The 14492-nt window shown below is 46.2% G+C and overlaps 1 protein-coding gene across 2 annotated transcripts in view; it reads left to right on the top strand.

Moving 5' to 3' along the window:
* The window catches only part of LOC117590218 (netrin-B), a 64136-nt gene that overhangs the window by 32520 nt on the left and 17124 nt on the right, over window positions 1–14492 (top strand). The window lies entirely within an intron of this gene.

The following is a 14492-nucleotide window of genomic DNA, read 5'->3' as shown; positions in this document are numbered from 1 at the left end:
AATGAGCCTAATGGCTGCGTTTCAAGCAGCCAAAGGGTTATTCCCAAAACTGAATTCAGAAGAAAGTCCATCGTTCATGATTCGTGAGTCACGTGGCAGTTTCGTCGCGATATTCGTATTTGCACTGCGCAAGCGACACGTTGACCTAGTTTTGGTGCATACCACTCCCCCCCTGGCTGTCTACCCGCTGCTTTGCTAAAAGGGGTTGGGGGGCATATAAATTATAATTTCTCTTTGTTGATGACGTAAATGTAAACGACAAATTCGTTGTTAAGCGTATTTTTGGCTAATTAAAAAAGAGCGACAGGCGAATAAAGCAGAAACGACGACAACGCCAACTTAGACGACGACGAAGACGAAAATGGGGAGAAACCGAAGAAGAATGCAAATTAAATGAAGAAAAATGCGTCCAACGGATGAGGTGAAGATGGAGATGGGAGATGGGAGATGGGAGATGTGGAGAAGCAACAAAACACAAGCAAAGCTAAATTGAAAAGAAAAGTAAAATAAAAAAGGTTTACAAAATTATATAAAAATGATATGAAAATGGAAAAGCGGCACGAGATGGAATGGGATGGGATGGGATGGGATGGGATGGCAGGCAGCAAACAAGAACAAAGCAACGTCAAACAAATTTCATGCTGACAAATTATGATTTATTCTACAGCCGAATGCTGCCTCCCCTGCCTCCCCTGCCTCCTCTGCCTGCCACCGCCAGCCAGGCTGCCGTTCGTGGTTGTTTTTTGTTCGGTGCTTGTCGTGCGGTTGACACTGCCTTTGACGTGGGCGCCGATGGGCGATGCGATGGGGTAAACGCAGCTGCAAAACCAACTTGTGGCTGTCCAAAAATGTTCCGATGAAACAAAGGCCCAGCATGATTTGAATGCGTGATTCACGCGTGACACGTTGACACAGCATGCTGTGTCCCGAAAGCTGAAGGGTCCTCTGCAGTGTAAGAAGTATATTTTGACAGAAATACTATGCTTTTGAGTTTGAGAGTTTTAGGAGCAGAAGTTTCGTTTCCCTTCAATTGCAGAGAGGGAAAAAAGGAAAGTGCCTGCATAAAGTTATAAACATGAGACTCATTACAAAGTGAATACGTATTTGATTCCTTGAATGGTTTCATTAACAAGACACATGCGAAAAACATAAAAGAAGAGAATTGAATCGAGTGCGTGCTCCCCTTGTTAGAGCTCTCTGCCTTCGGAGAATGCTCAAACATCGATGAATGATTGCTCGTGGTACAATATACTTGAACGAGTACTCGTAAATGCATTTGCCAGCTGTTTTACTTGGACATTCCGGCAGGCCAGAACACATCCATGCCCCTGGGGCATATGGTAAAAGGCTTGACGCTTCAATTATACACAGACACACACCAAAGGAGAGGGAGAAAGATATGGGGTGTGGGAGAAGAGAGATGGAGCTCCGATGCCCATCGGCGATCGTTAAACTCCAGAAAGCAGAAAAACCCGAATGTCTGGACTTTTGGTACTACAGATACTACTCCTCGGGCGCTACTCCTGCGACGACTGCCACAACTACTTTGTACAACTACGCTTGCAGCTGCCACAAACTACTGCCTGCCACACAGCTACATACATACATCTGTACGGAGCTGCTACTGCTGTTGGTGCTCTTTCAACTTGTGCCTTCTGTTTCTGCCGCCTGTTGAGAGTTGACAACTGTGCACTTTCATGGCCTATGGCTATGGCTATGGCTATGGCTAGAGCCATGAAATATCTTTGCAACGATTGCATGCCTCATGCCGCATGCCTCCTGCAGGTTGTCATGGAAATCAGCAGTTGCAGGAAGTAAGGGGGGATTGGGGATGGGGCCGCCCAGACGGAGTGCTGGCATGCGATTTGGCCAAACATTTCTCAGTTGCTCCTCCAGGCAGGAGGCATTTACATTTACTCGACCATTTCTCATGCTCATCGACAGAACGGACAGTGGCATGGGACTGCAGCAGTGGCAATGGAAGTAGCAGAAGCAGTGGTCCAGCCAGGAGGAGTTGGAGGGGCAGTGTTTAGGGCAGTGCGTTAGTGACAGTAGCATTATATGGAAGCAGTATGGGTAACAGTTTGAACAGTGATTGGAGTTGGAATTTGTAATGAAAAAGGTAACTGTGATTGAAGTATAAATAGGAATGGCACCAGCACTTGTTGTGGCAGCGGATTGTCATCAAATTGGGTGGAACAAAAACTGAAAGAGGAAAACCACTGCAAAATTGTTTCAAAGGGAAATAACTATTTACATTACATCTAATTGGCATTAGAAGCAAAATGCTTTATATTAGCCGTCAGAGTACCAATGGTGATGCTAAGCCACACTGGGAGAGAGAGAGAAGAGCACAAAAAGCCGTAACAGTAATTTTTAGCAGAAGCGGCGACCGCGATAGATAAACGGATGTGCTCCCTGTGTGCGTATGTCAGACAAAAAAAAAACACATTTAACTGCTAAGCCACACTGGAAGAGGCAAAACAGTGACAGTAACAGTTGCAGTCACAGTAGCAGTCACCGTGTGCCATGATATCGCTCAGCTCTGTCGACCACTCAATGCGATGGCCTCTCGTTTTGTTCGGTATCATCTCTCCTTCAGGTCCTCCTTCCTTTTTACCTCCTCTGGGGACGATGCCGTTTAACTCGAAATTCAAACACACTTTTCGGTCTAGCGCTGATTGTGAAATCTTGTTTGTTTGTTGCCCCATCCATGCTGCATGCACCACTGCCACTGGTTAAGCCACTGCTCCCTCTCTCTCTCTCTCTCTCCCTCTATATCTGGCAGTGCCACCCACTCAATCATCGAACATTGGCCATTGTCCAGTTTTCGAGTGGAAGTTCCTTTTGGGCATCAGGCATCGGGCATCCTCTTTTGAACTCTCCTGCGGAGAACAAGTTTATAGACGAAGGAGAAGGCACAGCCCACAGCCCACAGCACACATTTCCATTGGCAAATTGAGTCATGGAGCACAAAAATTGAAATTCAATCAGCGTTCAAGCGTTCGGTGGCTTCCGTGATACAAGGTGTCGCTAGACAACGCACACACATCCACAAGCGATCTCCAATCTGATCCAGAGGCGATGCGATCAATTTCACAGAGAGAAACAGGGAGAGAGAGAGAGAGAGTAGGGGGATCGCGTGTCGACCTTAAAGAATGTTGTGGAAACAAAGAGGGGGGGAAAAGTATCGCGTCAAAACTAATTAAATAACTCGTTCCTTACGACCAAGCGGTGCGGTGCCCCCACAGATGTTAACGAAGCTGCAGATGAAGGAGGTGGAAGCTGAAATCTGAAGATGAAGTTGAAGTTGAAGTTGAAGCTCTCCCCGGCTCATGTTCAGCTGTCGAAAGCAATTAATTTTCAATTATCTCTTGGAAATTACACAAAAAGCCCAGAAACGGACTCCGATAGAAGTTGGAAGCTGAAGTTGGACGTTGGACGTTGGACGTTGGAAGAACGGAGAATGGGTGTCAAAGCAAACAAATAGCAGGCGGGAACGTATTTTCATAAAAGTCGGCCAGGCAAATTGGCCAATTAAAGGGCCACAAAAGTGTTTGATCAAATCAAAACTCTTGAGAGAAAAAAAAAGGGAAAACGCTGGCCACCATAAACCATAATTATTATAATTCCATGTTTGGTTTCTGGAAGTTTTTCCCAAGTTTCCCCATTGTCCCATGAGAATAATAGGGAGGTGGAAATGTAGTTCTCGGGGAGTTGGTAATGTTTGATTTACAAATAAAAATACTTGGGAGTCTGTTAAGACAAAAAACAAACAAGAGATGTCTGATCATAAAAAAAGAGTTAACCTCACCCCTTGCTGCTAAGCCACGCTGTAAAAGAGTTTGAGTAAAAACAGTACCCATTTTAGAGAACTGCTTAAAGATAATACAAAATCAAGAGAAAACCTAGAATATTATCAGAGCTTGAGATTTGAAGTGTCAGTGTCCCCGAATCAACATCAGTGTCCATTACAATAATTATTAACTCTCTTTCTTTTGCCACTTCTCCTTGCAGGTAAGTTGAAGATCCGTTTTAATCTGTAATCGTAAAGCATGCAATTGGGCTTTTCACGGGTAAGCCAGCGTAAGTTTACTGACAAAAAATTAGTATAAATATCCATTTAAGTAACGATTTATCTGCTGCGTTTGTTGTGAAAAATCAAAAGAGAATATCAACCTGCAGAATAACCAAGTACATACACCCAAAACATTTTTGTTTTCGAATAGTTTTTACCATCCATAAGACAAAATGTGGAAATGGTAATGGCTTTTAGCTGAGATTCGAGCGAATGTCTACAGAATGCAATTCAATTAAATTCAAATGGAAATGCAAATGCAATTTCAATTGGAGATGCAACCAAAGATGGAAGCCGACACTCAGCGCCTCATTTTGACCGCAGCTTTTTGGCCAGACTGCGGCTGTGGCTGTGACTCTCTCTCCTCTCTCTCTCTCTATCTCTGGTTATGGCCGTGGCCCATAGGTGGATCTACTGGAAACAGCCTTTCTGCTGCTTGTGCTTCTGGCCCCCCTGCGGAAGCGTCTTGTGTCTGCGCCGTTTTGTCTGCATCTGCAACTGCATCTGTTTTATCCCTGCCCCAGAGACAGAGACAGAGGCAGAGACAGAGGCGAAGGCAGAGACAGAGGCCAGAGTGAACAGAGCCCTGCCCCTGCGGCCTGTCCCGTGCCTCTCGATTTTGTCGTCATTTAAAAATAGTTTTGCGTGTGGCTTCAGAAACGGCAGGAGGGTCGCCGCGAGCAGGTTGAGCTAAAAATATGACAGCAGCGGCCAGCCGCTTTTGTACACTGAGAGGAAAGTTAAATATGAAAAGGAATCCTGTTAATTTCCCCTAGAGTTCGATGAAGATGTAAGAATATCTCGGTTCATTTTCTTTAGCCTATTTAAAGGTTTTAGAGCCAGTCAAGGTCGCAACTCTTACCTTTGTCGGATTTCCATCCACTATCTTTCCCATTTGCTGTCGAACAGATATCGTAAGTTTTTGTAGTAACATAAAACTGTCTCCATTTCGAAGAGGGTCATCAATTTGAGGCTTCCATAAATTGATTCTTGTGTCTGCCAAAGTACTGCGTACACACAGAGATATTCTCTACTTTTATCTGTTGTTATCCGGTTTCTGACCACCATTCCGCCAGTGCTGTCCGTTTGGGGTCATGCACCTTCATCACCGTCGCCCCTTTTGGTGAATCCACAATGTCCATTGTCACATTGGCAGAGCGATTAACTTATTTGAGTAGGAGACAGCTCTACAGACTCCTCTCGTACACCTCTCCCGATGCCTGATGTCAATCCTGTCCCGGCATCATCGTCATCATCATCATCATCATCATCATCATCATCATTATCATCATCTGGTGGCTGCTTCTCTGGGTGTTTGGGATGTCCCTCCGTTGCGTTTCTGTGCTGGCTGTTTGCGTTGCGTCTTTTGCTTAAAGTGTAAATATTATTTCAAGATACTTAACCATGTTGTTGGCATCGTTCTTTTGGATACCCAGAAGTTCCAGCAGTCCCAGAAGTGCCAGCAGAGTGCCATGGCATGGCATGGGGAGGGGATTAGCTTATTCCGCTGGAGAAACGTCCTTGTCCCTAATACGGCTCCTGTTCCTGTTACAGTGTTTGCTGTTTGCTGTTTGAGTTGTCATCGCGTGAATGAATGATGGATTGACTGACTGACTGACTGTTAGCTTGTTTGATTGTTTGCTTGTTTGCTTGTTTGCCTGTTGAACGATGCTCCACTTGTTTGTGTGCACCACTGACAGGCAAACGGATATAAAAGTCAGAAAACGTCTGGCAGTCTGGCCAATTAATAAGCCGCACTAATGGCATTGCCCGCTGACGGATATGATGCAGCGTCGACTTCCAAAGAAGACGCCACGCCGCGTTTGCTCATTTGATGGGGCATGCCCCTGCCACTCTCATGTGCTCTCTTTGACTACGTATTTAGGCAACATCATCATCAGAAGCGGCAGCGGCAGCAGCAGCAGCAGCCTCCGACGAATATGTATATCGCATCGTATTGTGTATATACATATATTCTTATATCTGGTATCTGGAGGTAGGAGGGAGCGACAAACGCGTTGCATAGACGGAAACTCATTAGCGAAACTGTGTCTTGCCGATGCCGCCGTACCGTACCCTTTATCAACCGTACTGCCGGTTCCTGCCTCACAGGCCGAGACCGTGCCACATTTCGTTCCCTTTTTGCATGGCAGTCACCTGGCAACATCGTTATGACGCGCCCGGAATTTCTTTTTCGCACAGGTTCTGCCAGCACCACATACGTACGTACGTACAAAATATCCTAGAAAAAACCAAAAGGAACATCGGCTATTGCTTGGAATTTGTCACCCGATTGGGTGGGCAACGGAGATCCATCCACAATTTGTTGACATCTTTGATAAATGTTCAACACACATTTCTGTGGTTTCAACGCTGAGAGATTCGTGTGTCTTCTTTTTTTTGTTGATATTTATAGCCCATCTGAGAAATTAAATATAGAGGATGGCAGCAGAAGAGTGGCATATTTATGAGGTGTGTCTGTGATTTGTGGTATTTTAATGATTTACAAATAATATTAAATCTATTTACTTTATTTGATTAGTTTTAAGCAAGAGATTAGTTGTGGCAAGGGTACAGGTGGATCGATTCTCAACCGATCTATTAAGGAATTTGTCAAATCTGTTTGAATCAGAAAAAAACCCATTTAAAGGACGTTTTTTAATGGTTTCAAAAAGCTTACCCCATGATAAGGGTATGCCCCAAGTGCTGTCATTCTGGCACTGCTACCATTTGATGTTCTCGTGGTCTTCTTCCTGCATTTCGCCCTGCCCCACGACCCCCGCTCTCCTGTACACACATAGCTTTAGTGGCGACACATTATTCTGCTTATTTTTTTTTACCCGCGTTTTGTTCGCGTTTGTGAGCGTGTGTATACAAAATTTTTATGACGACAGGTTGGTTGGTTGCTTGCTTGTGGTACTGGAATGGGGTGGGGGGATGTGGCATGTGGATGCCTCGCCGACTGGCAGCCCTGGCAAAGCGATTTCACGCTTCATGTTGCACTGTGCACCCAGTGGCGCCAGCTATCGGGGGTATAGCCGGCCGATGGGGCAGCCTCTTCTGTTGCCTCTCGCTGCTCTGCTCTGCTCTGCTCTGCTCCGCCGATGAATGGCTGGAAAACGAGCAGTCAACAGCCAGAGAAGGCCTTGGCGCGCGTTTCGAGGTGCCACTCGGAGATGGAGATGGAGATGGAGCTGGAGAGCACGAAATCCGGGCAGGAGATTCAGTTGAAACTCCGGGCTGGAGATGGTGATAGAGCCCGAGCCACTGCCACTGCCACTGCCACTGCCCCTCTGCTCTGGAGGTGGCTCGCTGCAGCCGAGTGAGATGAGTGGTTGACATGTAGCCGCCATTAGCGGTAAGATGACAAGCGTTGAAAGCGCGCCCCGGGAATTAAAACGCGCAAAAAATGGAAATGAAAGAAGGAAAAAAGAGAACCGGGAAAAATAGCAAAAATACCCCAAGAGAGGGGGGGAAAAAGGTACAAAAAGTGAGAGAGAGACAGAATTGGATGCGATAGTTTTTTCCTTTTCCTCATTTTATGACAGCAACCGCAGGCGGAAGAAGGGATGGTGGGGAACGGTGAGCGGTGAGCGGTGAGCGAGAGGGGGCATGTGGCATAAAAAAGAGGTGCAAAAATCATCAGCATGCTGTCAGTGGCAGACAGCAGCATCCTCTCCTCCAGAACCCTTCCTCTGCCGCCAGACAGAGATCTCTTTCTATGGTGGCAGCCGCCTGTCACATTAAAGTATCATTTACAGTCACTTCGTGCCACCCCCTTCAGCCCCTCTGCACCACAAACCCTGCCACGTACCACTTACCGATTAAAGTCAATGGGGTTCAGAGGCACTATATACATACATATATCCCCCCTGCATTCAACCACCAGTCGTCGTATATTGATTTCAGACATAATTTATGGCCTCGCGATTTGTGTGCGTTTTCCATGCGATTTGCGCGCGATTTGGCACTGCGTTTTTTGCCGCCCTCTTGAGTACCACACACACACACACACACACACACAGGCAGACAAGTGGGCGTCTGGCAGAGAGTTGGGGGTGTAACAACGGAAGCGATTCGTAATGAATAACATTAAAATTCATAATTACCCAATGGTCCAATGACTTTTTGGCTTTGAATTGCAATTTTGGCAGATTTGGTAACTGTCCAACAGCCAACGGGTTGTGTGTGGATGAGGCGAGAGCGTGGAGGCGTGTTGTAACTTAAGAGGCTACGCCATGGAATGACACTCTGAATGAATAATGCATATCGTCGGAGACCGTGGTACATTATGCCAACTCGAAATGATAAGTGAAAGGCGATTTTGGGATTAACCGATTCAGAGAAGATTTCTGGTTAATTTACAAAACCCTTCTTACCGTTCAGAGTCTCACCGTTTTATAGTATTTTCCATACATTATTGAATATAAATTAATTGCCATAAGGCAGTTCGGAACCGTTTATTGAACATTCTTAGCACCATTCATGGTCCCTCAACATTACCAATTATCTGACGATTTATAACCGATCCGCTATGTTTTTATAGCCCCATCCGGTAATGCCTCGAAGTTGCACTAAAGCGGAAGCCATAACTAGTTTGCGAGACACAGGCCATATATCAATTCGATTTATAGTTGCAGAAATTCCAGAACTACGCGAAATACGAGACGACGGAAAAAGTTTAAGGCCCGATTGCCAGAGGCTTTTGTTTGGGGAGGCGGCACACAGGCACAGAAAAAGTCAGAAATTATGTGGCAACAGGATGCGCTGACATTTGTCACCTGCATGGATGATGATGGCCGCATAGTTTGTGTCAGGTCTCCCTACCACATGAACTTCCCTTTGCCCTTGGCACTTAACCCGCATTCGTGTGGGGCATTTAAAGGCAACGTTTTTTCAAAGTGCAAAAGTGGCAGATACATTTCGTAGCCACTATTTGTAGGAGACACAGAGCATACCCTCTTAAATTATCTGATGTATAATTCAGTGTCAGTTCATCTGGATTTTATCCACAGTTATGCCGAGTCTCATCCGTATCGGTTACACTTTTCATTGAGCATGATGATGGACAGCATGGGACGGGAGTTTCCAGCCGATTAACGGATATCCCCATAGCCGATATTTCATCATCATCCATGGGGTTCTGGTTCTGGTTCTGTTGCTGGTTCTGCCTTCTGCTGATTATAGAGAGAACAGCAACCAGGAACCAGCAGGAGCAGCACCCGTTGCAGAGGCAGGGGAACATTAGCATTAGCATAAATTTCGAGAGCTAGAGCTCGACACAACATCGGCATGAATATATAATACTTATGTGCCGTGCCGGGTTTGTGCGTTCGTTATTTATGAGTGACTGTGTGCGGTGTATGCGGTGTGTGTGTTCCACAGAACTTAGGGGCAACTTTTCGACTGGAAACATGGCTGGAATGGCTAGGAGGGGGGCGACGGACAGGAACTGTGTGGCAGGATAATCGCTGCTTAATGCAGTCGCGCATATAACGCGACCCATCCGTTGTTCCTGCAGCCATTTGTCTTCCAATCCTACTCTGCCATTGATAGCATCCCCCAGAATCGGCTCCTCCTGCTCTTGCTTCTGCCCCTTTGGGGAGCATTGCAGAGCATTCAAATTTAATTTGCATGCAGGCACAGAGCAAACGAAGCAAACTTTTGTTTGCTTTTGCGGTAGCGAAATCAAATTTGAATCCCCGCTGTCGAGCACCCGCACCCTTATGTCATGTGCCACAACGCGGAACGCCACCCCGCAGAATAATTATATCAAAGGGATCGCTTATCAAAGTCGACGCTGGATTTTTGTAGAGCGTGCGACTAACTAGACCAGCGCTGCCGCGTCTAAGCCCGAAAATCGGTTAAGTTTTTTGACCAAAGCCAGCATGGCTTCTCCCACTTTCCACACACACACACTGCCCCACACCGCTCACACACAGGTGGCACAGGCGGCAGGCATAAACTGTTTGAAGTTCTCCATCAGAGAGCCAAGGGTTCGGCTTGGGGGATGGGTTTTTCGGGCTTGGATGTAAACGATGCCAAATTATTTGTATTTATTCGTGCGTTCAAAGAGATTAGCGCTCTCTCGTTTTTCGGTTAATATGCAAAAGGTTCCCCCTCTCCGCAGCCCTTAGGATTTCTTTGAGACGAAATATACCTGCAGAAAGATTTAAAGAAAAAGGTGGAGAAGATCTTAAGAATGCACTGCGATAAAAAGAGAGTAATTTAGCGAGTGAAATACACTTGGGAAATTGAGAAATATCAAAAATAGGTAAGCAGCTAAAGTAGATGGGGAAGATCGAAGAAGAGAGCTCTAATCATGCTAATCATATTTGCATCCACCAATCATTCAACCATCAAGAGTATCCCTTACGCCATGGAGGAAGAGATTTTCTCGCTGTGCACTTTGGAAAGCCTCTTAAGGGGTTAAGAGGTCGTACGCATTCAGGGTGGCACTCCGATAATCTTAAATTCCATCGATTACACGATTACTGCTATTAAGGCAGTGGCAGTGCCTGCCACCTCTTTGTTGGAATTTATGCTCCTATTGCCAGTATTTCTTATACTTTCGCTGTGCAACACACATATTTTATTGATGTTTGGATGGCTGGCTGCCGCTCTAGATGCCCTTTCCATTCGGCTGTTTGCTGTTGCTGCTGCTGCTGCTGCTGCTGTTGGCAAGCTCTTTGGCAGCTCATAAAACCAGCAAAATGCGGCAATTGGCGGCACCGAGGCCACCATTGAGCCGCCCATTAACCTCAACGTGTTACCTGGCACATGAATAAATCAAAGTGTGATTCACAACCAGCCCCGACAATCCTCCACTCGCTGTGCTCCACGGCATCCCGCGTCGCATCCACCGTTGAATCGGCAGCAGCAGCCCACTCGTTCAACTGCCAGATGATAAATGTGCCTCCCTCGGCTTCGTTGGCTTTTGGCTTCGTATACATACGTATTCGTATTTGTATTCGCATTCGTTTTTGGGCTTTCGTCTTCGATTTGCTTAACAAATTTGTAAGATTCTTAACACATTTGCATATTGCGTTAGCGGAATGAAACCTGCCACTGGCACTGGCACTGGCGCTGGCTTCAGAGCCCCACAAGCAATTGCATGGCTTGGGTGTCAAGTGTGGAGAATGTTGAGCATTCCTTGCGTAGTCTATTCTATTTATTTTTCTGTATTTTTTTATGCGTTGAAAGGAGAATATTATCATCCTTGCCCTCTTTCGAGGGATAACCAATGGGGACACCCCCATATGTGAGAGTGGAAAAGGTGCTGCTCTCGGCGAAGCCCTTCCTTTTATTTGCAATCCCTCCACTTATTTAATCCAGGGTATCCAGTGTTTCGATCAGTAATTTCTTCAAGGCTGCTGCTGTTGCTTCTGGCCCTCGTACTCGGGTGTACGAGTACTCTCTGCCCAATAAGTTTCACAGTACTCGTAATGACGACATTTCCTTCCGACATCCGAAAGACGGTTGACATGGCGGGGGGGGGGGACCTACACAGAGGGCTGTCGCTGTCATTTGCGCTTTTTATTGTCGTTGTTCTCCCAGTGAGAGATCCCATTTAAAAAAAGTACTGGAGTTTATTTAGCTTCTTCACACGGAATACACGGAATCGAAGACAAGTATTGAGCTCTGTAGCTGGCGAGGGTTTTGTAGCGACAGGGCAGGGCAGGGCAGCCTAGGGCAGGGCAGGGGACATCGCTCAATCGAAGTTCTTCAATAAAAAATGTGCTGGAATGTGCCTTGACATTTTCGCCAACATTGACGCCATTCACCCCCGCCATACCCCCGTTCCGGATGTCAGCCATTCCTTCGACTCCTACCCCACTCCTATTCCTGCCATTTTCCAATGACTGTCGACAGTTTTTTGTTTTTGTTTTGCTATTTGCTGTTGTCGTAAAACGTTTGGAATTTCGTGCGATTTTCATCGCTACTCCTCTGTCTCCCCATCTCTCTGGCTCTACCGTTTTGTCCCTGTGGTGGATTGACCTGCATTTGAGGAATGCCAGCAGAAGGTACGAGTATTCTTCCACAATCATTTGCATGAAGTAAACGGTTAAAAGAACTGGTCTATGGTCAGGGGTCAAGGGACCTGCACTAGCGAGTGCTTGATCCTACGCTGCTACGCCTACGCTTCATTAGGCGTCAGGTTCATTCATTCTTTATTGGTTGAATCCTGGATGGAAACGCGAAGGAAAGTGCGGACAGTAATTGAGCGCTTTTAGGGAAAGAGAGAGAATACCAGGACTTAATTTTGAAAGATCTATTTCTTGTTTATATTTTGAAATGATTCCTGACCAGATATTTAATGTAGCATCTCGGAGAGGTACTATGTTTTGGCCTGCACCTAAAAATATGTTCTTCTATTTTCAATCATGTGGTTTTTCACAATCTTATCACGTTTTTCTAGTAGCAGCTTTCATTCCTTGAGCTGTGTCTCTCTCGTACAGTGTCGTTGAGCAGTAAGGAATGAGCTTTATTTTGGGACTTCCTCAAATATTCCTGCAGTTCATAAAAAAATTCCATTAAAACCCTTCAAGGAAATGGCCTTTCGGAGGTTTATCCTCGCAGGAGCTCGTTCTCTTCTGCATTTTTGTAGCCAAAAAAAAAAAATGTAAATTCAAATTCGACTTTTATATCTTTTTTCTATTCCCCTCCCAGAGGGAGAACCGATGGGTAAACAAGCCTATTAAGTCCACTCCGCCACCTTCTCCCCTCACATGGCCCACAAGCAACTGAGATATACAGGACATTTCCTAACCCCACAGGACACCTCATAAATTGCAGAAAGAAAAAGGAGAAAAACAAATTATTTTTTTGCTGCTTTGGCTAAAAGTTTTTTCTCTCTCTCTGGCAGGCGACCTTCGACCTTGCTTGTGAAACGGGCGGGCGGGCGGCCACTGACCAACTGTGGGGGAGGAGAGAGAGAGAGAGAGAAACTTTTCACAAGGGGAAATCCTTTTCTCTCCCTCTCTCGCTGTCTCTGGGTTTTCTTAGCTTTTCTCTGCCTTTCCCTCTCGCTTGGGAGGATGGGGCACATAAAATTTAATTAAGTGCAACATCGGGCCACCCTGGCAGGAGAAGCAACAGCAACAGCAACAGAAACAGCAACGGCAGCGACAGTGGCAGCAACGTTTATAAAATTCCCATAATAACAATAAATTGTAGAATGCGTCTGCCACACCAGAAACCGCCCCACCAAGCCTCTCCCTGAGTCCCCTGTCCTCGAGTCCTGCTCTAGGTATTAAAATTTATCGCCAGTCTTGTGTAGCACGCGCGTAAAACGCGTGGAAATTTGCGTAACACTGTGGCAGGCAGTTTGTTGCAAGCAGAGAGGAGCAGGCGGCAAAAGTGTTGCAGGAAGCAGCAGCAGAGCTTAGTGTCCCCCGGAGGCATCAGTTGAGCTTCCGCTCTTCTGCTCTCTGAATATATATCTGTATAGACTTATGCACCTATATATGTTTATTCCCGATCAGCTTTAAGAAGCTGCATGGATGGGCAGTCACATATGCTGCCTGCCTGTCAGTCTGCCCCCCCCCCCTTGTGAATCATTTGTCTATTCGTTTGCTCATTCATTTGACTCGCATTAATTACATGACACGCACACGAAGCAGAGTCTTGCCTTTTCCCGCGCGGGGGCGAATAATTTATGAAAAAAGACCAAAAGGAAAACTCCTCTCTCTTCCTTTGGGAGCACACATCACTCCAGGCGTCGCATATTCCATTCTACATCCTCCATCCTCCATCCTCCATCCTCAATCTTCCATCCTTCCATCTCCATTCGCATCATCATCTGCTTGGGGTTTTTAGGTCCTTCTCGTCAACCCAAATGACTGTCTCATGTTATCTGCTAAGCCGCCTTAGGATTTTGGGGGTCGGGCGCTCCTTCCTGCTCCAGCTCCATCTCTAGGGTACAACACCAGTGCTCCATAAGTCCAACGCTCTACTGGCTCTGGTAGATGCCTCATTCTATGATTCCGGTTGCTTCCTCCTTTCCGGAGCTTATTTCTCGTATGATTTCGGAAGCTTTCTCCCTCTATGATTTTGAGGGTTTCAGCATCAGTGCTCTTCCTTTGATTCGAAGGGGGTTCCAGCTTTAACATCTCCAACGATTTTCGGGGTCCCAACACTGTCTTGACGTTCGGGACTGCCATTCCCCGGTCCCTGTCTTGATTTTCGGTGACTGCCATCCACCATCTCTGCTTTCGACTTTGGGCCCCAGGTCCCAATCTGCAGCCTCCATTCAAGTCCCAGCTGTATGCCTCCTCCCGTTTTTGTTACTTATTTAATTTGTTGCTTATTTGTGCTCGTGGAGCAACAAGCAACAGCAGCAGCAGCAGCAGCAGTCGACAAACAACAACAGCATCAGCAGTAGCATCAGCAGCGTCAGTTAGAGACGGAGATG

This window comes from Drosophila guanche, unplaced genomic scaffold (genome assembly GCF_900245975.1).
Source record: "Drosophila guanche unplaced genomic scaffold, DGUA_6, whole genome shotgun sequence".
In the NCBI taxonomy this organism is placed as follows: domain Eukaryota; kingdom Metazoa; phylum Arthropoda; class Insecta; order Diptera; family Drosophilidae; genus Drosophila; species Drosophila guanche.
Note: the sequence above shows the minus strand (reverse complement) of the source record. Positions and strands in the feature narration are given on the sequence as shown.